The following is a 25,226-nucleotide window of genomic DNA, read 5'->3' on the forward strand; positions in this document are numbered from 1 at the left end:
TTACTAACTACTAATTACATCTTCTACAGTGTGATTAGATTACTGTACTAATTACTCTGTCTGAAAACTAATTGCATAACTTATTACTAATTACTTTATAAAACACTTATCAACCTCGACCAGATGAAAAATACAAGGATAGACTTGAAATTGTTCTTTTAATTCTTGCAAATAAATCATATAAAATCACATAAATTATTAATGAACTGGCCAAAGAATTTAAGGGGGCAGTGTTAAATTAGAAAACATATTTTAACATTAGACGTTGAATTTCGATTTTAAATTAACTATTGTTTTATATTGTTCTATAGTCTATACAGTATTTAACGCAATTACATCAGAAGTAACTGTAATTAAATTACTGAAAAATTAAGAGTAATCCATTACTTTTTTCATTGAAAAAGTAATTTAATTACAGTAATTAATTACTTAGTAATGCATTACACCCAACACATACTGTACATTTAATAAAGATCCCACAGCCTAGGTCAGAATTTGGTGTAATCACTGGAGGGTCAAGGAGGAATACTGGACCAAAAGAAAACATTACCATAAATGCCATATAAATTGTAGCTTACAGTGATTATTTTCAGTGATTTTTTTTTTTTTTTTTTTTTTTTTTTTTTCAGGCAGTGGGGGCAAAGGCTTCATGATGTCACTGATGTCAATTACAGCCCAGAAATGACTACATGTAAATTAAATAAATTTAGTGACAAAAATAAAGTACATCTTTACAGAAGCAGGACAGTCTCCCTCTTGTGCTCTTCAACCAGAAATAAACTTAAAGAAATAACAAGTGCCTTGCTCAAGGACACAATGGTGGTGGCTGTGGGGATCGAACCAGTTATGTGCTTTAGCCCACTACACCACCACCACTCACAATAGTAGAATGTCACCTCATCCTAGAGAGAAAGGAAAAGATCAAGAGAGATTTTGTTATAAATACCTATATTTACACAAACATACAGTACATATATGCACATTCTGAATACACTTTGACCTTTCATCCTGTTTGATGTTTTGTTCTTGAAAGCTGCCAGGCTTTAGGTCTCCCTGAAGAAAGAGAAGGCTTGATCAGAACACATATACTGGATGCAGACGTTGCTCTTCAAATTGTGCCTTTATGAATTACACACATACACTGGTGCACTCTCTCAAACATTCTTACATTCATATAATGCTTGTAAATTCCTAAACAAATTCCTAACTTTGTGTGACTTATGGGCTGACACATCAAGCAAACCATAAAACTCCCATGAATTCTACAGTATTTCAAAATCAGACACAGAGTATGGCACATATCGAAATAATACAGTGTGATCTGAATGGGTTACAGCGAGTTACAATGGGTTTGTGCACACCTGTTTCTCCTCTTCTCTGCATAGCACACCATTAGTAACTGATTTCTTAGCTCTTCTTCCTAACAAATAAAAAAATCTTAGCCAGATAACTGTCAAACACTGACAGTAACTCAACCAAACTTCAGGCACATCACTAATTTAATGACAGTATGGCTGAATACTTCTATTATCATTTACTTTTATTTTCAACTTTTATCCAAAATGACTGTCCAATATTACATAATACTTGCTCTCAAAAATAATGGGGGTGGGATTTTTAAAGACATAAAACATTTTAATATTCTTTTGACATCTACGAAAGAACCACTTTTTCATTTTTAAGTTCTGAAACAGTAAGTTTCAAAATGCTTGCATGAATACACCTCTCTGTGATAACTGACTTATATCTATCAATAATTAATAATAATTTGAAAATGCCAGTGTATAATATCTGAAACATTTGCTTTTCACTTTAAAGGAATGCTCCGGGTTCAATACAAGTTAAGCTCAATCAACAGCATTTGTGGCATAATGTTGATTACCACAAAAATTAATTTTGACTCGTTCCACCTTTTCTTTAAAAAATAGCAAAAACTGAGGTTTCAGTAAGGCGCTTACAATGGAAGTGAATGTGGCCAATTTTTGGAATGTTTAAACACAGAAATGTGAAGCTTATAATTTTATTAATACACTTTAATTATTCTGTTAAAACTCATGTGTTATTTGAGCTGTAAAGTTGTTTAAATTGTAATTTTTACAGTAATTTCAGAGTTTTAGGGTTTGTTGACATTACATCGTCATGGCAACAAAGTTGTAAAATTGCCTATAACTTTACACAGAAAAGGTAAGTAAATTATTTTATTACATTAAAATCATGTATACACACACATTGTTTATGTCTTGTGGCTATACATTTGAAAAAGTGAGTATTTTTAAGTTCAAAAATTGGCCCCAATCACTTCCATTGTAAGTGCTTCACTGACACCCAGATTTATGCTTTTTTTTTTTTTTTTTTAAAGTAAAGGAGGGGCAAGTCAAAATTTTATTCTGTGGTGATCAATATTATGCCACAAATGTTGTTGATTGAGCTTAACTTGCATTGAACCCAGAACATTCCTTTAATTTTGCACTGAATCACAAAAAGGTCACTTATTATCTTGTCATTAAAACATTTAGAAAGTGTTGAGAGGACATACTTCTTAGCAGGTTATCCTTAATGTAAGTGTATAACAGTATCATTAAATGTGTGTTGTGTGCATGTATTTTCATGCATATATTTATCATATATGTCAGTATTGCCAGTAACAGTACTAATGAAAACACTGTCATTAAGATATGTTTGAAATAAATAAAATAAAAACCCCAACAACAAAGTTTTGTTACCATTCAAAGTAAAAGTAAGAAATTATATTTAACACACAAAAGCCTGATATTTCGTACTACTTACTGTTGCCTTATAGGTTGTTTTAGGTTGGCTTTTTAAAAAATATAAAAAGGTACTGAATGAAGAAGTGATTTCTCTGTTCTGAGCTCAATATAGTTGCCAGTAATAATATCATACAGAACAGCATACAGTATATCACTGTAGAATTTTATCTCTTTTTCTTAAAATTTCATAAATAACATCAATACTAAAATGTTTATCAAAGATAAATCAAAGCACCAGCAACACTCAGAAGAATATTACATTCAACATTAAGTTTGATTTTGACATTTTGTTGAAACACAAGGCAATGATATTCTACTTGGTGCTCTTTAGTCAGATCTGATATGAGTAGAGAGAGATTTATTGGAGAGGCTGTATTTAATAGATTGACTTTTCCCCTGTGTATCTCACTCTGTTCATTTAGGTTAATTTCTTCAGGTTTTGTGTGGTGGTGTTTGTATGTCCATATAAGTTAGTCTGCTTTAGCATGAATCTCTGCACAGGAGCAGGGCACCTCATACAACAGTTCTTTCTGAACCAGACTACACCCTGATGACACATTTATAAAAGTTATACTGATATTTAATTTTTAACTGCAATCAAATAATAAACTTAAGAAAAAAAGACTCTTTTAGAGATTCGGAAATTACATTGCAAGGACCAAATTTCTTGGATTATAAAAGGACACTATGCAACTAGGCATTATCACATGAACAATTCAGACTGAAAAAGCAATGTGCCAATAAAACTAATTTCTTATGCATTTTAGGCAATAAGTATTTCATGCAAAAATGTTCCATTTACCTTTTATCTGTAACCTAAAATCAATAGAAACCTTGTGGACTGTCACATCTATAATCTCCTTTGTCCTCCTTTCTGAGGTCAGAAATGAGAAGACACAGAATAGGTGGAGAACTGTCATGAAACAGCTTCAATCTGCCATTGTAAATCTCATCTTTAAAAAAATAAATCCATTGGTGTGCTTTGTGCACAAACTTCCAGGTTCATGTTTCAACTGTGGATTGCGGGACAGTGCAGCAGGGCAGAAGGACTGAGCCACCTGTGCATCCTGTGCATCTTGTTATTTCTTTTAGTTTACCACCTGAAAATATACAGCCCACAGGCAAACATTATTATTTCAGAAATGTGATATCTTTTATTACTGTGCAATCACTAAATGATAATTCAACATGCATTCAAGTCTAATAAAGTTTCATGAGTTCACAGTTTTGGCTTGCTGTCCCTAATGGAGGGGCTCAAGCACAAGACTCGACTGCTGGAATACTTGGAACTGAATTGGCATGGAATTCATGATTAATTCACAGAATTAGATATATACTCTATCTTTGTGTTATGATTGACAGGATTATATGAACACACTCCTGAACTTTTGTTTAAAACTTTAGTTATAAAACAGATAGTAAAACTTTATTTTAATGTGTCCTTGTTACACATATTACATGTTATTACTGTAGTAATAACAGTAAATTATGTGTAGTTACAAGCAACTATTCCTAAACCAAACCCTTACCCTAACCCTAAACCTATAGTAAGTACATGTTGTTAATTAGTAATAATCAGTAATTACTTGTGTAATTACACTGTAACAAGGACACTTTAAAATAAAGTGCAACCAAACAGATTAATAAACCATCAAGTCTTGCATTTGACATTTTGGAAAACAAGGAAATACAATGTGATTTGCTTTCATAGTTGTGGGAACAAGTTTCTCAAACAATGGTCACAGGTGTAAGATGAACTAATCTGACACTCTTTGAGATTGACTGATTAACTCACAGCTCTGCAGCAAGGTTATAATAGTTTTTAATTTAGTTTTTATTTCTGTTTAATTAAAAAATTTTCACTCCAATTTAGTTTAGTTTTTGTTTTGTTTGTTAGTTATTTGTTAGTTTTAGTTCCCTATCTGTCACTCACTTGACATTGTCTCGATGTAGTGACACTAGGGGTCACTCTTGGGAGCCCGGGACACCTCTGGTCTTTGATAAAAGGCCAATGAAAATTGGCAAGTGGTATTTGCGTGCCACTCCCCCGGTCATACGGGTATAAAAGGAGCCGGTATGCAACCACTCATTCAACCGGTCATGCTCATTGAGCTGAATTCTACTGTTCATTCACCTCTGCTGGATCTGACAGCGCATTTCAGTGGCTTCTCCCTCCTCTGCACTGGTGCACTGCAGAGAATACCCCTGGGCGCTTCGACAGAAAACAAAGAGAGTATATTTTCTGAAAGAGCTTTTTCCTCTAAAAGAGTATATTTCTCTAAAAGAGCGGCACACACGGAACGTCTTTTTAAAGACACATCTTTTTAAATATGCCTCTCCAATTGTGTGTTATTCCTGGTTGTGGTCGTTATCTCTCAACTTCGGATGGTCATGATCGCTGTCTTTCGTGTCTGGGCGCGACCCACACGGAGGCAGCGTTTGTGGATGGTTCATGTTCTCATTGCGAGAACATGACCATGGCAACATTGCGGTCATGGGTATGCCCCCGCGGACCTCCCATTCCCCAGCACGCTCGACTGCCCCAGTCTGGCTTCCGGATGAGTTCGCCGGCTTGTCTCACGGCGAGTCTGGCTTCTTGTTCAGAGCCCGCGAAGATGATGAGCTCTCGAGTGCAGCATCAGAGAGCGGGCTTGTCCAGTCGGACGCAGAAGCCTCAGCTGGGCTCCCCCCCTCAGGGACGATTGCCCAGTCACAGGCTGATGCCGAAATGACGGACATGCTTTCCCGAGCGGCCGCGAGCGTCGGGTTAGAGTGGAACCCTTCACTCTCCCCTGAACCCTCATGGCTTGATGAATTCCTGGGCTCGCGGTGCCGCTCAAAGCAGCCACGCCCCGCTCCAGTGCCTTTCTTCCCGGAAGTGCATGAGGAGCTGACGAAATCGTGGGAGGCACCTTTTACTGCCCGGCCCCGATTCTGCAGTTCCCTCGCTCTCCAGGAGCTATATGGTGATTCCCCCAGTGGATAAGGCGCTCGCGGTGCACCTATGCCTGCAGAGCGCCGCCACCTGGCATGGATGCCCTAAGCTCCTGTCCAAGCCCTGTAGGCTCACATCATCCCTGACGGCTAAAGCCTACAGCGCTGCTGGACAAGCCGCCTCTGCCCTGCACGCCATGGCTATCCTGCAGGTCCACCAAGCCAAGGCATTGAAAGAACTGCACGAGGGTAGTTCTGCCCCAGATTTGATGCAGGAACTGCACTCGGCGACCGACCTCGCTCTCCGAGCGATGAAGGTCATGGCACGGTCTCTCGGGCGGACGATGGCCACATTAGTGGTCCAGGAGTGCCACCTTTGGCTCAACCTGGTCGAGATGGGTGAGGCCAACAAGACACGGTTTCTTGCTGCCCCCATTTCCCAGGCTGGCCTATTCGGTGACACCATCGAGGACTTTGCCCAGCAGTTCTCGGCGGTGAAGCAGCAGACGGAGGCTATCCGGCACATCCTGCCTCGGCGCGGCTCAAGATCCCGCACCCCTTCTGCTCGTTGCCAAGGGCGTCCCCCTGCGGTGACTGCACCGGCTCCACCGCAGCCCGCCCCTTTGGCCCGGCCCCGGCGTGGAGCCCACCGCAGGAAGCAGACGCCACCCGTCTCACAGTCGGCGCCTAAGAACCCACGGAGGTCATCAAAGCGCCCCTGGGACAGGCGACCTAAGGACGAAGGAACCCACTCACCTGGAGCTGGTAAGAAGACCACTCCATCCCCCGGTGGAGGGCCGGGTGGAAAATCTTTTGTTGCCTTGATTTCACCACATGCTTTTGTTGTTTGATTTCACCACATGCCCAAGTGGCTGCGGTAACCAACAGTTCAGCAAAAGAGTGGTTTCTTTCCTCCCTGGGTCACATACCCGGTGTGCATGGTCGTCATCATGACTACCATCCACAGATTTTTCCTTGCAGGATTGGCGCTCCAGCGGTGGTCTTTCCGCCCCTGAGTGCCCAGGTGTGGCACACAGCCACCCCCAATGTGGCAGTCTCCACGGGTTACGAGGACAGGCCTCTTCCTCCCCCATCCCAGGCTGTTCCGGGGGTGGTCACAAGGAGCCAGGTAAGTGCTTCGATGTCCCTAGACTCAGCGCGGCCACGACGTGGTATGGCATCTCGAGCTCCGCCCCGCCGCGAGGCCCCACCTGCCGGTACGTCCGATAACGTTGTCCCCTTGGTCCCCCTTGCGCGGAACTTGGGTGCATGGCTTGCACTTTCCAATCCGTCGCGATGGCTGATCCAGACCGTCCGACTCGGCTATGTGATTCAGTTCGCCAGGCACCCGCCCAAGTTCAGCGGTATTCACTTCACCTTGGTCAAGAACGAGAATGCTGCTACCTTGCACGCGGAGATCACTACCCTCCTACGTAAGGGCGCGATAGAACCTGTCCCTCCAGCCAAGATGAATAAGGGGTTTTACAGCCCCTACTTCATTGTACCAAAAAAAGGCAGTGGGTTGCAGCCAATTTTGGACCTGTGAGTACTGAACCGGGCCTTACACAGACTCCCGTTCAAGATGCTGAGGCAAAAACGCATTCTGGCGAGCGTCCGGCATCAAGATTGTTTCACGGCGGTAGACCCGAAGGACGCGTACTTCCACGTCTTGATCCTTCCTCGACACAGACCCTTCCTGCGGTTTACATTCGAGGGTCAGGCGTATCAGTACAAAGTCCTCCCTTTCGGCCTGTCCCTGTCTCCTCACATCTTCACGAAGGTCGCAGAGGCTGCCCTTGCCCCGTTAAGGGAGGTGGGCATTCTCATTCTCAACTATCTAGATGACTGGCTAATCCTAGCTCACTCTCGAGACATGTTGTGCGCACACAGGGACTTGGTGCTCTCACACCTCAGCCGACTATGGCTTTGGGTCAACTGGGAAAAGAGCAAGCTCCTCCTGGTTCAGAGCATCTCTTTTCTCGGTTTGGAGCTGGACTCTTTGACGCGCGCCTTACGAATGAGCGCGCCATTCGGTGCTGGCCTGTTTGAAGGCGTTCAAACAGAAAACAGCAGTGGAGACTCCACCCTCAGGTGGTCTAGCTGATTTGGAGTCGATTCGGACGGGCACAGGTGGACCTGTTCGCCTCCCAAGAATCCTCCCACTGCCTGCTCTGGTACGCCCTCACCGAGGCTCCCCTCGGCATAGACATGCTGGCACACAGCTGGCCCCCTGGCCTGCACAAATATGCGTTTCTCCCAGTGTGCCTACTTGCACAGACCCTGTGCAAGGTCAGGGAGGATGAGGAGCAGGTCGTCCTGGTAGCACCCTACTGGCCCACCCAGACATGGTTCTCGGACCTCATGCTCCTCGTGACAGCCCCCCCCCCCTTGCAAATTCCCTGAGGAAGGACCTTCTTTCTCAGGGACGGGGCACCCTCTGGCACCCGCGACCAGACCTCTGGAATCTCCATGTCTGACCCCTGGACGGGACGCGGAAGACCTAAGCAGTCTACCGCCTGCGTTGGTAGACACGATCACTCAGGCTAGGGCCCCCTCTATGAGGCGCCTGTATGCCTTTAAGTGGCATTTGTTCGCTAAGTGGTGTTCTTTCCAACGGGAAGACCCCCAGAGATGCGCAGTCGGATCAGTGCTTTCCTTCCTGCAGGAGAGGTTGGAAGGGAGGCTGTCCCCTTCCACCTTTAAGGTGTACGTTGCCGCCATAGCAGCACACCACGACGCAGTCGACGGTAAGTTCTTAGGGAAGCACGACCTGATCATCAGGTTCCTATGAGGCGCCAGGAGGCTGAATCCCTCCAGACCGCACCTCGTTCCCTCATGGGACCTCTCTGTAGTTCTTCAGGGTCTACAGAGAGCCCCCTTTGAGCCTTTGCAGTCAGCCGAGCTTAAGGCACTCTCCTTGAAGACTGCCCTCCTGACTGCGCTCACTTCCATCAAGAGGGTAGGAGACCTGCAAGCGTTCTCTGCCAGCGAAACGTGCCTGGAGTTCGGTCCGGGTTACTCTCACGTGATTCTGAGACCCCGACCAGGCTATGTGCCCAAGGTTCCCACCACCCCTTTTAGGGACCAGGTGGTGAACCTGCAAGCACTGCCCCAGAAGGAGGCAGACCCAGCCCTGTCGTTGCTGTGTCCGGTGCGCGCTTTACGCATCTATTTGGATCACACGCAGAGCTTTAGGATCTCTGAGCAGCTCTTTGTCTGCTTTGGTGCACAGTGGAAAGGAAGCGCTGTCTCCAAGCAGAGGATCGCCCACTGGCTCATTGACGCCATAACTATGGCATATCACGCCCAGGACATGCCGCCCCCGGTAGGGCTACGAGCCCATTCTACCAGGGGTGTAGCAGCTTCCTGGGCCCTGGCCAGGGGTCTCTCTTCCTCTCTCACACGCACACACACACACAAGGCAGCAGAGTAAAAAAAAAAATTTATTTGTCAAAAATTTGCTAACGCCATCCTACCCGTGTTCTGCTGCTATCCAAAAGAGAGAAACGATCGTACTAAAATTACCTCAGGTATTATAAAACAGCTCCTATTTTAAATGTGCAATTATATTTAATATAGTTGCCAAAATGTGAATTTTGATGATGAATTACAGATAAATGCTGATCTACAGATATCTTCTCCAAAGATCCCTCAGTTATGTTCATGGTTTTTATAGGGATATTGTTTGGTTCATTGGTCCGTTGGGTCGGTTTGCATTCTCACCACAAGCGAACTGGTTCAGAGATCGTTTGCAATCGTTCCAAGACCACCTCGTTCAGGCGGTCTCAGACCGATTGTTTTGGTGCGGATCCGAGTGCGATTGCAGTGTTCATGCCTAAACGAACCGAACCAAGGAAGAAAACTTGTCAGGTTCAGAAACAAATGCTCCAAATGAGCCAGAAAACGCCATAAATCTTATTCAAGATTATTTTTATTTTATTTCAGTTAGTTTCAGAGACATGATTTTTTATTTTATTTTAGTATTCCAATTGTTTTTTTTTTGGGGGGGGGGGGGTTTCAGTTTACAATGTTTTTTTTTTTTTTACATTTAGATTTAGATTTAGTTTTAGTTTACCATAATAACCTTGCTCTGCAGGTGTCATTCAGACATGGAATGGACTACAGTCTTTCTTTTTTATTTTCCCATACAATGTTCAATGCATTTGATTTGTAAATAGTTACTTGAGATTCTATATTAACCTCTTATTGGCTTCAGGTTTTATTTTGTTTTGAGCGAGTATTAAGAGACAAACTTTATTCTAAAATGCTTTCTCTTTGTTTGCAATCTATGTAACAAATCTTTTTTCACAAATATGGTCATGATATCATATGAGGAGGCTCTGTCAATCACTTGAATCAGCACTACCGCAAAAATACTGCCATTGCTCAATTATTTATCTCACTCAGATACTTCCACAATAAAAGAGTAAAATAAAAATGCTGGCCTCACCTGCAGTGAAGTGAAGCGTAATGAGGAAAAGATATATTTGGTCCGTCTTGTCACACTACCCAGTCTCTCCCCGCATTACATTTCCCAGAAGCACCTCCCCGGACTTCTAACCACACACACCTGTTCCCTATTCCTGATCATTAGTGTTCTGTGTGTGTGTGTGTGTGTATATATATATATATATATATATATATATATATATATATATATATATATATATATATAAGGATTTTTTGATATTTTTACAGGACAACAGTACAAAAATTATTATCAAGAATACGATTTTTGCCCCAATATCAAAGGTCTTAGAAAAAAAATTATGATCCAACATTAATTTTCTTTATAAAAAAATATGATCATGCCTGGTGACGTGCATGTAAAATGGGTAGAAATAGCATTTTAGCTTAGCGTAAAGCTGACAATTTACACAAGGTTTATTTCTATTTCTTCTGCTCCAAACTTACTTCAAACTTATTCTCTGTCTGCTCGTATGAATGTAACACATCATAAGAAAGTGTTTCACCGCTGTTCAAATGCACTTTGAATCGCATCATTTATATGTATAAATGTTTTCCATCTGAAAGGACTAAATATTAAATGAAACAAATGACAATAAAATGCAATGTAATCACTTCAGTAATCAAAATACTTTTTGAATGTAACTGTATTCTAATTACCAATGATTAAAACTGTAACTGTAGTGGAATACAGTTACTTATATTTTGTATTTTAAATACGTAATCCCGTTACATGTATTCTGTTACTCCCCAACCCTGTATATATTTATATATATATACACTATATGGACAAAAGTATTGGGACTACACATTACACCTACAGGAGCTTTTATGACATCCCATTCTAAATCCATAGGCATTAATATCGAGTTGGTCCCCCCCTTTGCAGCTATAACAACTTCCACTCTTCTGGGAAGGCTTTCTACAAGATTCTGGAGTGTGTCTGTTGGAATTTTTGCCCATTCTTCCAGAAGAGCATTTGTGAGGTCAGACACTGATATTGGACAAGAGGGCCTGGCTCGCAATAAATGGTAAACGGAATACATGTAATAGGTTTACGTGTATATATATATATATATATATATATATATATATATATATATATATATATATATATATACAGTTGTGCTCAAAAGTTGCATACCCTGGCAGAAATTGTGAAATTTTGGCATTGATTTTGAAAATATGACTGATCATGCAAAAAAATGTCTTTTATTTAAAGATAGTGATCATATGAAGCCATTTTTTATCACATAGTTGTCTGGCTCCTTTTTAAATCATAATGATAACAGAAATCACCCAAATGGCCCTGATCAAAAGTTTACATACCCTTGAATGTTTGGCCTTGTTACAGACACACAAGGTGACACACACAGGTTTAAATGGCAATTTAAGGTTAATTTCCCACACCTGTGGCTTTTTAAATTGCAATTAGTGTCTGTGTATAAATAGTCAATGAGTTTGTTAGCTCTCACGTGGATGCACTGGAAATGCCAGTCAGTACTGTTCAATCACTTATTAAGAAGTGGAAAATACAGGGATCTCTTGAAACCAAGCCAAGGTCAGGTAGACCAAGAAAGATTTCAGCCACAACTGCCAGAATTGTTCGGGATACAAAGAAAAACCTACAGGTAACCTCAGGAGAAATACAGGCTGCTCTGGAAAAAGATGGTGTGGTTGTTTCAAGGAGCACAATACGACGATACTTGAATAAAAATGAGCCGCATGGTCGAGTTGCCAGAAAGAAGATTTACTGCACCAATGCCACAAAAAAGCCCGGTTACAATATGCCCGACAACACCTTGTCACGCCTCACAGCTTCTGTCACACTGTAATTTGGAGTGACGCTAAGCATAAGCACTATGTTTGGAGAGGGGTCAACAAGGCCTATAGTGAAAATAATACCATCCCCACTGTGAAGCATGGTGGTGGCTCACTGATGTTTTGGGGGGGTGTGAACTCTAAAGGCACAGGGAGTCTTGTGAAAATTGATGGCAAGATGAATGCAGCATGTTATCAGAAAATACTGGCAGACAATTTGCATTCTGCTGCACGAAAGCTGTGCATGGGACGCTCTTGGACTTTCCAGCATGACAATGACGCTTAGCACAGGGCCAAATTGACCCTCCAGTGGTTACAGCAGAAAAAGGTGAAGGTTCTTCAGTGGCCATCACAATCTCCTGACCTTAATATCATCGATCCACTCTGGGGACATCTAAAATGTGCGGTTCATGTGTTCTGCCTGCTCACTCAGGTTTTCTTTAAAAATGGTACATATATTACCAATTCTCCAAGGTTATGCAAACTTTGAGCACAACTGTATATATACCCCTCAGTTTCAGTTGTTCCTTGTCAAGTCTTTTTTATGCTACACCCTTCAGTGTACATTGCTGTCTTGGATCTTCTTCATCCATCATCGTTGTTCAAGTTAAGTGCTTAGTGTCCTTAGTTACTTTTATGTTTGGTATTTTTGCTCTGCTTTGTTTTGTAGTATTGGTCAGTTAGTTTACTTTTTAAACTCCTGCGTTTGGGGTCTACATCTCCTGATGTCAGTCTCTCTCTGTTCCATCCTACCCCTGACACTCATTATTGATTTCATTCATTTACTCTCTCCGATCCCTCTTACACAGACTCCATTTTGTGAGTTTACAACTGTGAAGTGTGTCTTAATCCTGTGTTTTTTTTTTTCTTTTTCTATCACGTCTGCAGAAACTCAAACATCTTATGCCTTTTCCTCTTTTTAAATAACCGTCTACTTTCTGGATCTTTCATAAGAGAGAATGTGCAATTTATAGTGCCCAAACAAACCTATACTTTATGGTATTTTTGGGATTATTCCAGGATTCTTCATATCACTTTTCTTGTTTTAGAATAAGTGTAAGCACTAGTATGAACACTAAGTAATCTGTTTGAGGAAAATAAAACTGCAGATGTTTCTAAATTTGAAGACTGAATTGTTTTGTTCAGTTGAAAATTTTTTTTTTGTTTGTTTTTTTTTTTTTTACAATATTTTATCATTTAAATTAAATGGTACATTCCTGTAGAAAGACAAGGAATTGTAATCTTGGATATTTGACTCTTTATATAAACATTGTATATTAGAATTACACCTCAAATGACTTCTCTTTGTATATGACTTGCTGGTTTACTGTTTTAACCAGCCTGTCTGGCACCAACAATCATCATTCTCAAACAGAGATCACATTTTCCCCCATTCTGATGGTTGATGTAAACATTAACTGAAGCTCCTGGCTCATATCTGCATGATTGTATGCATTGTGCTGCTGCCACACTATTGGCTGATTAGATAATTGCATGAATAAGGTGTACAGGTGAAATAAAGTGGTCGGTGAGTGTATGTTCATACTGTATGGTCATACATGTATACAGATTTTTGTATAGGAGGTTATACATATATATATTTATGGTATTGTAATGGGTAAGGGATGGGCAAGGAGGAGGCAGGAACCGGCAGAACAGTCAATGTAAACTTTCATGACAAACTCAACTTAAAACAACATAACACATAGACGCACACACACAGCGGCCGTCTCTCTCTCTCTCTCTCTCTCTCTCTCTCTCTCGAACTGGCATCTCTGGCTCCATTTTATCTCTCTCTCCCGCTGATTAGTTGTCTCAGCGCCAGCTGTGCTCCCTCACGGCCCGGCCACACCCTTCTCCTCGTCACACTCCTCCCCCCGCCCGATTCGGGCAGAGGCACCATTCGGACTGGCCTACCCCCCCCCCCCCATCTCTGGAGGGGAGACGCTGCCGTTCCGCCAGCCGATGGTCCACCCCACCTTCTGAGAACCTGGGGAGAGATGAGGGGAGGGACAGGGGAGAGGGAAAGGGCAAGCATCAGAGACACAGAGAAAGAGAGAGAGGAGAGGGAGAGCAAGTTTTCTTGCCGGTCCCCAGACATGCTGTCGCCTGGCCCTCATCCTCACCTCTGGCAGATGACAGCCGCTCCTCCCCGGGCAGATGGCAGCGAGCCTCTGACCCCTGGTGGATGGAACGGCTCCTCCTCTGGCGGATGGCAGCAAGTCCTCCGATCCCTGGCAGACAGCAGCGAGTCCTTCGACCCCTGGTGGACAGAAAGGCTCCTCCCCTTCCTGACGGATGGCAGCAGTTCCTCTGACTCCCGGCAACCGGCAGCAACTCCTCCGTCCCCCAGTGGACAGCCGCGGCTCCTCCCCTGGCGGATGGCAGCAGCAAGGACTCCATGACAGCACATCCCTCCTCCTTCCCGGGTTTCAGCACCAATGCAACGGGTAAGGGATGGGCAATTGGAGGCGGAAACCAGCAGAACAGTCAACGTAAACTTTAATGACATAAACTCAACTTAAAATAACATAAAACACATAGACACACAGCGGCCGCGTGTCTCTCTCTCTCTCTCTCGCTCTCTCTCTCTCTCTATCTCTCGAACTGGCGTCTCCAGCTCCCCTTTATCTCTCTCTCTCTCCCGCTGATTAGTGGACTCAGCGCCGGCCGTGCACCCTCCTCCTCGTCACGGGTATTTCATGGTATGAATCATGGTATGAAAAGATACCACACCCATCAATATCACTCAGTTGAGCACTATCACAGAACCACAGCCATTGCAGACTGATTCATTTAACTTTTAATTCTTACACAATAATAATTCACTTGTTCGCTGGTTCATATATTTCCAGAGCGTGATAAGGTGTCACTGGAGCGAGGTAAACGACCACTTATATACCCATGAAATGTAACTGATAGGATTAGACGAACAAGCTCCTCATGAACTTATGTTTAGAACTATGTAAAATATGTAAAAACCTGGACTAACCTTCAGTAATGTAAAGAATAAAGAGGAAAATATAAAAATGCTTCCTCATGACCGATTTCTTAATTGACACTCACTGATGCCCCACACTTACAGTGCACAGACTCCTCTTAAAGACTTGTTCCCTATCTGTCACTCACTCGACGTTGGTGTCGATGTAGTGACACTAGGGGTCACTCTTGGGAGCCCGAGACACCTCTGGTCTTTGATAAAAGGCCAATGAAAATTGGCGAGTGGTATTTGCATGCCACTCCCCCGAACATACGGGTATAAAAGGAGCTGGTATGCAACCACTCATTCAGATTTTCTCTTCGGAGCCGAACGGTCATGCTCATTGAGCTGAATACTACTGTTCATTCACCTGCTGGATCTGACGGCGCATTTCAGCGGCTTCTCCCTCCTCTGCACTGGTGCACTGCAGAGAATGCCCCTGGGCGCTTCGGCAGAAAAACTAGAGAGTATATTTTCTGAAAGAGCATTTTTCCCCTCTAAAAGAGTATATATTTCTCTAAAAGAGCGCACACACGGAACGTCTTTTTAAAGACGCGTCTTTTTAAAGATGCTTTTCCGATTGTGTGTTATTCCTGGTTGTGCTCATTATCTCTCGCCTTCTAACGGTCACGATCACTGTCTTTCGTGTCTGGGCACTGCTCACGCGGAGACAGCGTTCGTGGATGGTCACATTCTCATTGCGAGAATATGTCCATGGCAACGTTGCGGTCGCGGCTCGCCTTCGTAAGGAAGCGAGCCACCCCAGAGGCTCCCGCCTCGGTCCTTTTACCCACGGGTTTGAGGCCAGCGCGGCTAGCACTGGGGGCGATTTGGGGACCCCAATGGGACCGCCTCCGCCGGGTATCCCCCCGCGGAACTCCCATCCCCCAGCACGCTCGTCTGCCCCGATCGGGCTTCCGGGTGAGTCCGCCGGCTCGTCTCACGGCGAGTTCGACCTCTTATTCGGAGCCCGCGAAAGTGATGAGCTCTCGAGCGCAGCATCGGAGAGCGGGCTCGTCCAGTCGGAAGCCTCGGCTGGGCTCCTCCCTTCGGGGTCGATCGCCCAGTCACAGGCTGACGCGGAGATGACGACATGCTTTCCCGGACAGCCGCGAGCGTCGGTTAGAGTGGATTTCACCGCTCTTCCCTGAACCCTCGCGGCTCTGTGATTGGTTCCTGGGCTCGCGGCGCCGCTCAAAGCCACGCCCCGCCCCGTTCCTTTCTTCCCGGAAGTGCATGAAGAGCTGACAAGATCGCGGGAGGCACCTTTTACTGCCCGGTCCCGATCTTTTCAGCTTCCCCGCTCTCACTACCCTCGATGGTGGGGCGGCCAAGGGTTATTCGGCAATCCCCCGGTGGATAAAGGCGCTCGCGGTGCACCTATGCCCGCAGAGCGCCGCCACCTGGCGTGGGTGCCCAAAGCCCCGTCCAAGGCCTGTAGGTTTACGTCGTCTCTGACGGTCGAAGCCTACGGCGCTGCTGGACAAGCCGCCTCCGCCCTGCACGCCATGGCTCTCCTGCAAGTCTGCCAAGGCGCTAAAGGAACTGCACGAGGGTAGTTCCGCCCCGGGATTGATGCAGGAACTGCGCTCGACGACCGACCTCGCTCTCCGAGCGACGGAGGTCACGGCACGGTCTCCCGGGCGGACGATGGCCACACTAGTGGTCCAGGAGCGCCACCTTTGGCTCAACCTGGTCAAGATGGGTGAGGCCAACAAGACACGATCCCTTGCTGCCCCCATTTTCCAGGCGGGCCTATTCGGCGACACTGTCGAGGACTTTGCCCAGCAGTTCTCGATGGTAGAGCAGTAGATGGGTGCTAGCCGGCTTGTCCTGCCCCGGCGTGGCTCAAGATCCCCCCATCTACTCATCGCCGAGGGCGTCCCCCTGCGGTGACTGCACCGGCTCCGCCGCAGCCCGCCCCTCCGGCCCGGCCCCGGCGTGGAGCCCACCGCAGGAAGCCGACGCCACCCGTCTCACAGCCGGCACCGAAGAACCCACGGAGGTCTTCGAAGCGCCCCTGAGACGGGCGACCCAGGGACAACGAAACCCGCTGCTCTGGAGCTGGTAAGCAGATCTTCTTTTTGTTACCTTTTGCATTTAATTGCGCTGCATGCCCAAGTGGCTGCAGTACTTAAGAGCTCCGCAAGAGTGGTTTCCTTGTTCCCTGGGTCACATATTCGGTGTGTACGGCTGGCATCATGACCACCGTCCACCACTCCATTTGGCAGGTTGGCGCTCCAGCGGCGGCCTCCCGCCCTGAGCGCCCAGCTGTGGCACAAATCTGCCCCCGATGTGACAGTCTCCACGGGTCATGAGGACAGGCCTCTTCCTCCCCCGTCCCAGGCTGTTCCGGGGGTGGTCACAAGGAGCCAGGTAAGTGCTTCGATGTCCTCTGACTCAGCACGGCCACGATGGGGTGTGGCACCTCAGGCTCCGCCCCGCCGCGAGGCCCCACCCGCCGGTACATCCGATGACGTTGTCCCTTTGGTCCCCCTTGCGCGGAACTCGGGTGCATGGCTTGCGCTTTCCAGTCCGTCGCGAGGGCTGGTCCGGACCGTCCGGCTCGGCTGCACGATTCACTTCGCTGGGCATCCGCCCAGGTCCAGCGGTGTCCACTTCACCTTGGTGGAAGATGGAAACGCTGCTACCTTGCGCGGAGATCGCTACCCTCCTACGGAAGGACGCGATAGAACCTGTCCCTCCAGCCGAGATGAAGAGGGGGTTTTACAGCCCCTACTTCATTGTACCGAAAAAAGGCGGTGGGTTGCGGCCAATCTTGGACCTGCGAGTACTGAACCGGGCCTTACACAGACTCCCGTTCAAGATGCTGACGCAAAGACGCATTCTAGCGAGCGTCCGGCATCAAGATTGGTTCGCGGCGGTAGACCCGAAGGATGCGTACTTTCACGTCTCGATCCTTCCTCGACACAGACCCTTCCTGCGGTTTGCGTTTGAGGGTCAGGCGTATCGGTACAAGTCCTCCCTTTCGGCCTGTCCCTGTCTCCTCGCGTCTTTACGAAGATCGCAGAGGCTGCCCTTGCCCCGTTAAGGGAGGTGGGCATTCGCATTCTCAACTATCTCGACGACTGGCTAATCCTAGCTCACTCTCGAGACGGGTTATGCGCACACAGGGACCTGGTGCTCTCACACCTCAGCCGACTAGGGCTTCGGGTCAGCTGGGAAAAGAGCAAGCTCCTCCCGGTTCAGAGCATCTCTTTTCTCGGTTTGGAGTTGGACTCAGTCTCCTTGACGGCGCACCTTATGAACGAGCGCGCCCAGTCGGTGCTGGCCTGTTTGAAGGCGTTCAAACAGAAAACAGCGGTTCCACTGAAACATTTTCAGAGGCTCCTGGGGCATATGGCGTCCTCGGCGGTGGCCACCCCGCTCGGGTTGATGCATATGAGGCCGCTTCAGCACTGGCTCCAGACTCGAGTCCCGAGACGGGCATGGTGCCACGGGACACACCGCGTGGCCATTACACCGGTCTGTCACCGTCTTTTCAGCCCTTGGACCGACCTCTCGTTTCTACGAGCAGGTGTTCCTCTAGAACTGGTCTCCAGGCGCATCGTGGTCACGACAGACGCCTCCAAGACGGGCTGGGGCGCTGTTTGCAACGGGCACGCAGCCACCGGCCTCTGGACGGGTCCGCGGCTGCGTTGGCACATCAACTGCCTCGAGTTACTGGCAATTCTGCTCGCCCTGCGGAGGTTCCGGCCGTTGATCCAGGGCAAGCACGTGCTAGTTCGGACAGACAGCACGGCAGCGGTAGCATATGTCAACCGCCAAGGCGGTCTGAGCTTCCGCTGTATGTCACAACTCGCCCGCCGTCTCCTCCTCCGGAGTCAGCAGCACCTCAAGTCGCTGCGAGCCACTCATATCCCGGGCAACCTCAACGTTACAGCGGACGCGCTGTCACGGCAGGTTCCCCGCAGGGGAGAGTGGAGACTCCACCTTCAGGTGGTCCAGCTGATTTGGAGTCGATTCAGTCAGGCACAGGTGCACCTGTTCGCCTCCCAAGAATCCTCCCACTGCCCGCTCTGGTACGCCCTCACCGAGGCCTTCCTCGGCATAGACGCGCTGGCACAGCTGGTCCCCTGGCATTCGCAAATATGCGTTTTCCCCAGTGAGCCTGCTCGCACAGACCCTGTGCAAGGTCAGGGAGGACGAGGAGAAGGTCGTCCTGGTAAGCACCCTACTGGCCCGCCCAGACGTGGTGCTCGGACCTCACGCTCCTCGTGACAGCTCCCCCGGGCAAATTCCCCTGAGAAAGGCCCTTCTTTCTCAGGGAAGGGGCACCATTCGGCACCCGCGCCCAGACCTCTGGAATCTCCATGTCTGGCCCCTGGACGGGACGCGGAAGACCTAAGCCGTCTCCCACCTGCGGTGGTAGACACATTCACTCAGGCTAGGGCTCCCTCTACGAGGCGCCTGTATGCCTTTAAGTGGTGTCTGTTCGCTAAGTGGTGTTCTTCCCATCAGGAAGACCCCCAGAGGTGCGCAGTCAGATCAGTGCTTTCCTTCCTGCAAGAGAGGTTGGAAGGGAGGCTGTCCCCTTCCACCTTGAAGGTGTACGTTGCTGCCATAGCAGCACGCCATGACGCAGTCGACGGTGAGTCCTTAGGGAAGCGTGATCTGATCATCAGGTTCCTAAGAGGCGCCAGGAGGCTGAATCCCTCCAGGCCACGCCTTGTTCCCTCATCGGACCTCTGTAGTTTTTCAGGGTCTACAGAGAGCCCCCTTTGAGTTTTGCAGTCAGCCGGGCTTAAGGCACTCTCCTTGAAGACTGCCCTCCTGACTGCGCTCACTTCCATCAAGAGGGTAGGTGACCTGCAAGCGTTCTCTGTCAGCGAAATGTGCCTGGAGTTCGGTCCGGGCTATTCTCACGTGATCCTGAGACCCCCGACCGGGCTATGTGCCCAAGGTTCCCACCACTCCTTTTAGAGACCAGGTGGTGAACCTGCAAGCGCTGCCCCAGGAGGAGGCAGACCCAGCCCTGGCGTTGCTGTGTCCGGTGCGCGCTTTGCGCATCTATTTGGATCGCACGCAGAGCTTTAGACTCTCTGAGCAGCTCTTTGTCTGCTTCGGTGCACAGCGGAAAGGAAGTGCTGTCTCCAAGCAGAGGATCGCCCACTGGCTCATTGACGCCATAACTATGGCATGTCTCGCCCAAAACATGCCGCCCCCGGTAGGGCTACGAGCCCATTCTACTCGTGGTGTAGCGGCTTCTTGGGCCCTGGCCAGAGGTGCCTCTCTAACAGACATTGCAGAGCAGCGGGCTGGGCAACACCCAACACCTTTGCAAGGTTTTACAACCTCCGGGTGGAACCGGTTTCGTCCCAGGTAGTGGCACGCAACACAAGCGGATAAGCCCGGGATAGCCGGCCGGGTGTATCGCTTGCACATAGCGCCTTCCACCTCCTTTTGAGCTGAAGACGTGCGCTGTTAATTCCCAGTAGTGTTCACAAAGGTTGTTCCCTGGTTGACTTCCTCCGAGCCCTGTGGCAGTCGAGTTTTCGGAGAGACTCGCTGCCGGCCCAGTACACGCGCTAACTGAGAGCCCGGTTCTGGGGTAGGTGCTCCGCATGTGGCGGTTCCCTGTAAGGCTAACCCCATGCGATCTATATCTTCCGCTAGTTCGTTTCCCTACTGGCAAACTGCGTCTTCCTTGGGCAGAGCCCCTCAGTCTCCATGTTGTAGTAACTCCTCCCCCATTGGGTAGGATCTACCTTGAAGGCTCTCCACATGGTTGGAAAGACCATGTGATGTATTCTTCCACTTAAATATCCCCCCTCTCTTGGGGCGAGGTGTGGTCTCCGCGGTGTCCTCCCCTTGGGAGGGACACCCCCCGACTAGACCTGGCGGCCCAGTCGGATAATCCCCCTTCTTTTTAGGGAGTGGAAAAAGAGAAGGGGAAAGAGGCCATGACTGGGTTAAGCCTGTCTCTATCTCTGGGTAGTCGACTTGTCCCCAAAAAGGGCCGTTCGACACTCATAACTGTGTTGGGGGAGGTTACGTGTCGACCTGGTGTGCTGGCTATGAGGCACACAGCAAGTCTGCCCACCACACACCGCCAGTTCACGTAACACAGTTCAGCCTTGTGGCGTTTTGTATAGGGACCCCTAGTGTCACTACATCGACACCAACGTCGAGTGAGTGACAGATAGGGAACGTCATGGTTACTGGTGTAACCTCCGTTCCCTGATGGAGGGAACGAGACGTTGGTCCCTCCTGCCACAACGCTGAACTACCCGCTGAAATGGCCGGACCTTATATCGGCTCCTCAGCGTAAAACCTGAATGAGTGGTTGCATACCAGCTCCTTTTATACCCGTATGTTCGGGGGAGTGGCATGCAAATACCACTCGCCAATTTTCATTGGCCTTTTATCAAAGACCAGAGGTGTCTCGGGCTCCCAAGAGTGACCCCTAGTGTCACTACATCGACACCAACGTCTCGTTCCCTCCATCAGGGAACGGAGGTTACACCAGTAACCATGACGTTATTAGTAAAACCAGCTACTGTAGATGTGAAACTGCTTCACCAGAGTCTTCCTCTTCACCCCAACTGCAACCACTCACCTAAAAAGCAAAACTTGTGGTTGTCTTCAGATTTGCTCTCAAGCAAATGACAGTTAACAAATTTGAACTTCAGTATCCTTGAGATTTTTTTCAAGGTATAGTTCACCCAAAAATGAAAACTGAGTCATTGTTTACTCACCCTTGTGTTGTTATAACCCATATGACTTTCTTTCTTTTTCTTAACACAAAGGGAAAAATGTTGTGCTCAATGATGTCATACAATGGCAGGTTAAGGAGACCACCTCTTCAAGCTTCAAAAGGATGCAAAAAAATAAATCAAAAGTCTAATAAATTCTACCATGAGAGTCATGATTGTTGTGAAAGCATATAAGGTTTAGTGAGAAATCTTCACTGACCGTTGCTGTTCTGCTTATGCACAATCATGAGAGTGCAAGAGAACAGACCTATACATTTTTTTTTTTTTTGAAGAGTTTGAAGTCGAAGAATAGATCCTTATTTGTTTGAACCGCAGGTATGTGTCACGTCTTCTCAATTCTGAACCATTGTAAATTTGTGACAAAACTCTGCCTGAAGAGAGAGAGAAAGACCTCAGCTAAACAGCCGGTCTGTGTCAGGGATGGCCCTTGCATTTTGGGGGCCTTTAGCAGATCTTCAAACTGGGGCCCCCATAGTATCCAAACACACCTAACCTCAACAACTAAGCAAGCTTAAATTGAGCACATAAACAAGTCAAGTTATTCAAAAGCATAAAACATAAAAAGCAAAACTACTGTATAACTGTAGTTCATCAGTTGGTTATAAGGTATAACCAAACATGCATATCACATGCACAAATTAGAGCACCAGAGCAGATCGGGTGGATGGCCGAGAGACCAAGGAGACCAGAGCAGATCAGGCGGACGGCCAGGAGACCAAGGAGACCAGAGCAGATCAGGTGGATGGTCAGGAGACCCAGAAGACCCTACACAGAGTTCACCAAACTGATTTGAGAAAATTTTCATAGTACATAGGCATGTACCTTATGGACTACTTTTATGTTAGTTGAGCTTGACACCCCCAGTTATTCACTTTTGTTGGAAAATGCAGCTTGGAACTTCAGCTGTGAGTAAAAGATGACTGAATTTTGGGCTACACCTGCTCATATTTTTGTTGTGTAACTGTTTATATCACATATAACTGAACAGATGGTTGCACTGTTATGTCTGTAACAGGTGGGTCCCATTGGTGTCCAGTTTGAGCATTCTGCCTCTTCTTTTGTGTTTGTGTTCCAAATTATACCTATTTTGAACGACATGGAGGTCAGTACATAATGACAGCATTTTCATTTTTGGGTGAAATATCCCTCGAAGTTAAACAGTATTATTACTATGTCAGCAGATTTACTGGAATAGACTGAATTGTGTTGAGTGCTTTTGACCTCACGGGGGCAGTAGCTGTTCAAATATTTAACATGCCCAAAATAGTGGTCAAACTAAAAATAATAATTGTTATGGTGAACAATTAATTGCTCTTGTTGTTGCTGTTAATAAAATAGCAGTAGAAGTTTTATCATTCCCACATGTATTTACTGAAATATTGAAATGAGTGCATTTTATTACCCTTGTAGCATTGTAACAATGCAGTGTGGTTGAATGATTAAAGAAGCAGACTAATCATAACAATTACTTGTCACAGTTTTTTGACATTCAGAAAGCAAGAATAGGAGAAATAATTCTATGACTGACAGATGCATAGTGTTAAGCATCAGTGGTGGTGCTTCCCCACAGAGATTGTGTTATGTCTCAGCTTATTATTATTATTATTATTATTTTTTTATTTTTTTTATTTTTTTGAAAAGTCAACCATAATGTGTCACATATCACAGTAACAACAGGGTTCCTCTTTGACACAGTGATTTTGTCCCAATTTAATCTCCAGGCCTTTGAACATCAAACTAAGTGCTGGATTCTTACTGTGACAGGGAACAACAATTTTAACACAAGCATCAAAATCATTCCAGTTCATTTTGATTCTGAATAAATAGGCTCTGGGAGAGAGATGAGACATATGATGCTTCTGTAATCCCCATGACAAAAGAAGAAAGCATTCCACAAGCATTATCAAATGGAATTGCAAAATAATGGCCAAACACTTCCCCTGTTCTCTATTGGTCAACCAAATGGAGTGTCCCGAACTCATGTCATTGGTTGAGCAAATGTAGCTATGTCAGGTTGGTCAGTATGCTTAAACAAAAAGAGCAATGTTTAGATAGCACGACAGTGCCACAATGTTTACATTTTCAGCGGAATCAACCTACCAATGAATAACTTACAGTTGTCTCTGCATATTAAACTGGTAAATACCCAAAACAAATATTCAAGGTGCAGTGTCAGTTTGGAGAGAGAGATAGAGAGAGAGAGAGAGAGAGAGAGACAGACCCATAGCATATAAAAACCCTATCCCTCAAAGAGATGCATGTTTTGTTCTCTCACAATCAGTACATTTCATTGTCTCATTGTCATCCATTTTCCTAATGGTTGCCTGAGCTTAAATAGTGCCTTTGGTGTTTAATTGTCCTTTATGGCCACTTCTTGCAAATAGATCTTAAAATAATAATAATAATAATAAAAATAATAATAATAATAATTTATACATAATTACTTTATTGACCTGAAATCATATTTCCTAAGGTCTTATTTCAATTAAGTCTGTTTACACCTGTGTCTGCGAGTGATTGACAGTTTTGGTTTAGTTTTAGTAAGTACAGAGTTCTGGGAGTACAGAGGTCATGTTCTGATATCTGATTATTCACCTTTTGCTGTCAAGGAGACAAACACACACACACACACACACACACACACACACACACGCAATGTTTACCGGTGGTCATGATGACACGCAACAAATCACCATTTTCCCTCTCCCTTGTTCATCACTTGCATACACACATTTTTAAACAAAAACATGTTCATAGATGCATAACTTGGGAGAGTGGGATGTTATGGTTATAGTGTCCCCCCTCCCCCCAACACACACACTTTTTGCTACACTCCTTTGTGTGTCTCAGATGGAGTTCACCTCCCACTAAGCTGTCTGGACTAATTGATATCATGCTCGAGGACACTTTCGCAGACTTTTCAACAAATGTCAGGAACTGAGAAGGAGCACATGATGCATTAGAGTACAGAAAATGTCATAAGTTAAAAAGTTATCATAGATCATCAGTTCAGAAAAGCTGTTCATTATGAAATGAACTGGGAAGGCTTCTGCACTATAACCATCGGCATTAATAGGGAGTTGGTCCTCCCTAATAGCTTCGACTCCTCTGGGAAATCTTCCCACAAGATGTTGGAATATGGCTGTGGGGATTTTCTCCCATTCAGACACAAAAGCATCTGTGTGGTTAGGCATACTGCATGTATGGTGATCCAGTTCAACCCAAAAGTGTTCAGTGGGGTTCAGGTTTGGGCTTTGTTCAGGCCAGTCATCCACAGCAGACTCAGTAAACCATTTCTTTTTGGACTTCGCTTTGTGCACAGGAGCGTTGTCATGCTGGAACGAAAAAGGGCCTCCCCAAACTTTTGTCATAAAGTTGGAAGCACACAATCCACAATAATGACATTATATGCCGTAACCTTGAAAATAGTTAACACTGAAATTAAAGGACCTGGAATTAGAAGGGGTGTCCGCATACTTTTGGCCATGCAGTGTATCACTCAATCAAGCAGTCTTACAC

General features: G+C 46.1%; 1 pseudogene; it reads right to left on the reverse strand.

The window, feature by feature from the left end:
* Positions 1–892: 892 nt before the first annotated feature.
* Positions 893–12,586, reverse strand: LOC127450943 (uncharacterized; annotated as a pseudogene).
* Between the last annotated feature and the right edge of the window lie 12,640 nt (positions 12,587–25,226).

Source organism: Myxocyprinus asiaticus, chromosome 13, assembly GCF_019703515.2.
Source record: "Myxocyprinus asiaticus isolate MX2 ecotype Aquarium Trade chromosome 13, UBuf_Myxa_2, whole genome shotgun sequence".
In the NCBI taxonomy this organism is placed as follows: domain Eukaryota; kingdom Metazoa; phylum Chordata; class Actinopteri; order Cypriniformes; family Catostomidae; genus Myxocyprinus; species Myxocyprinus asiaticus.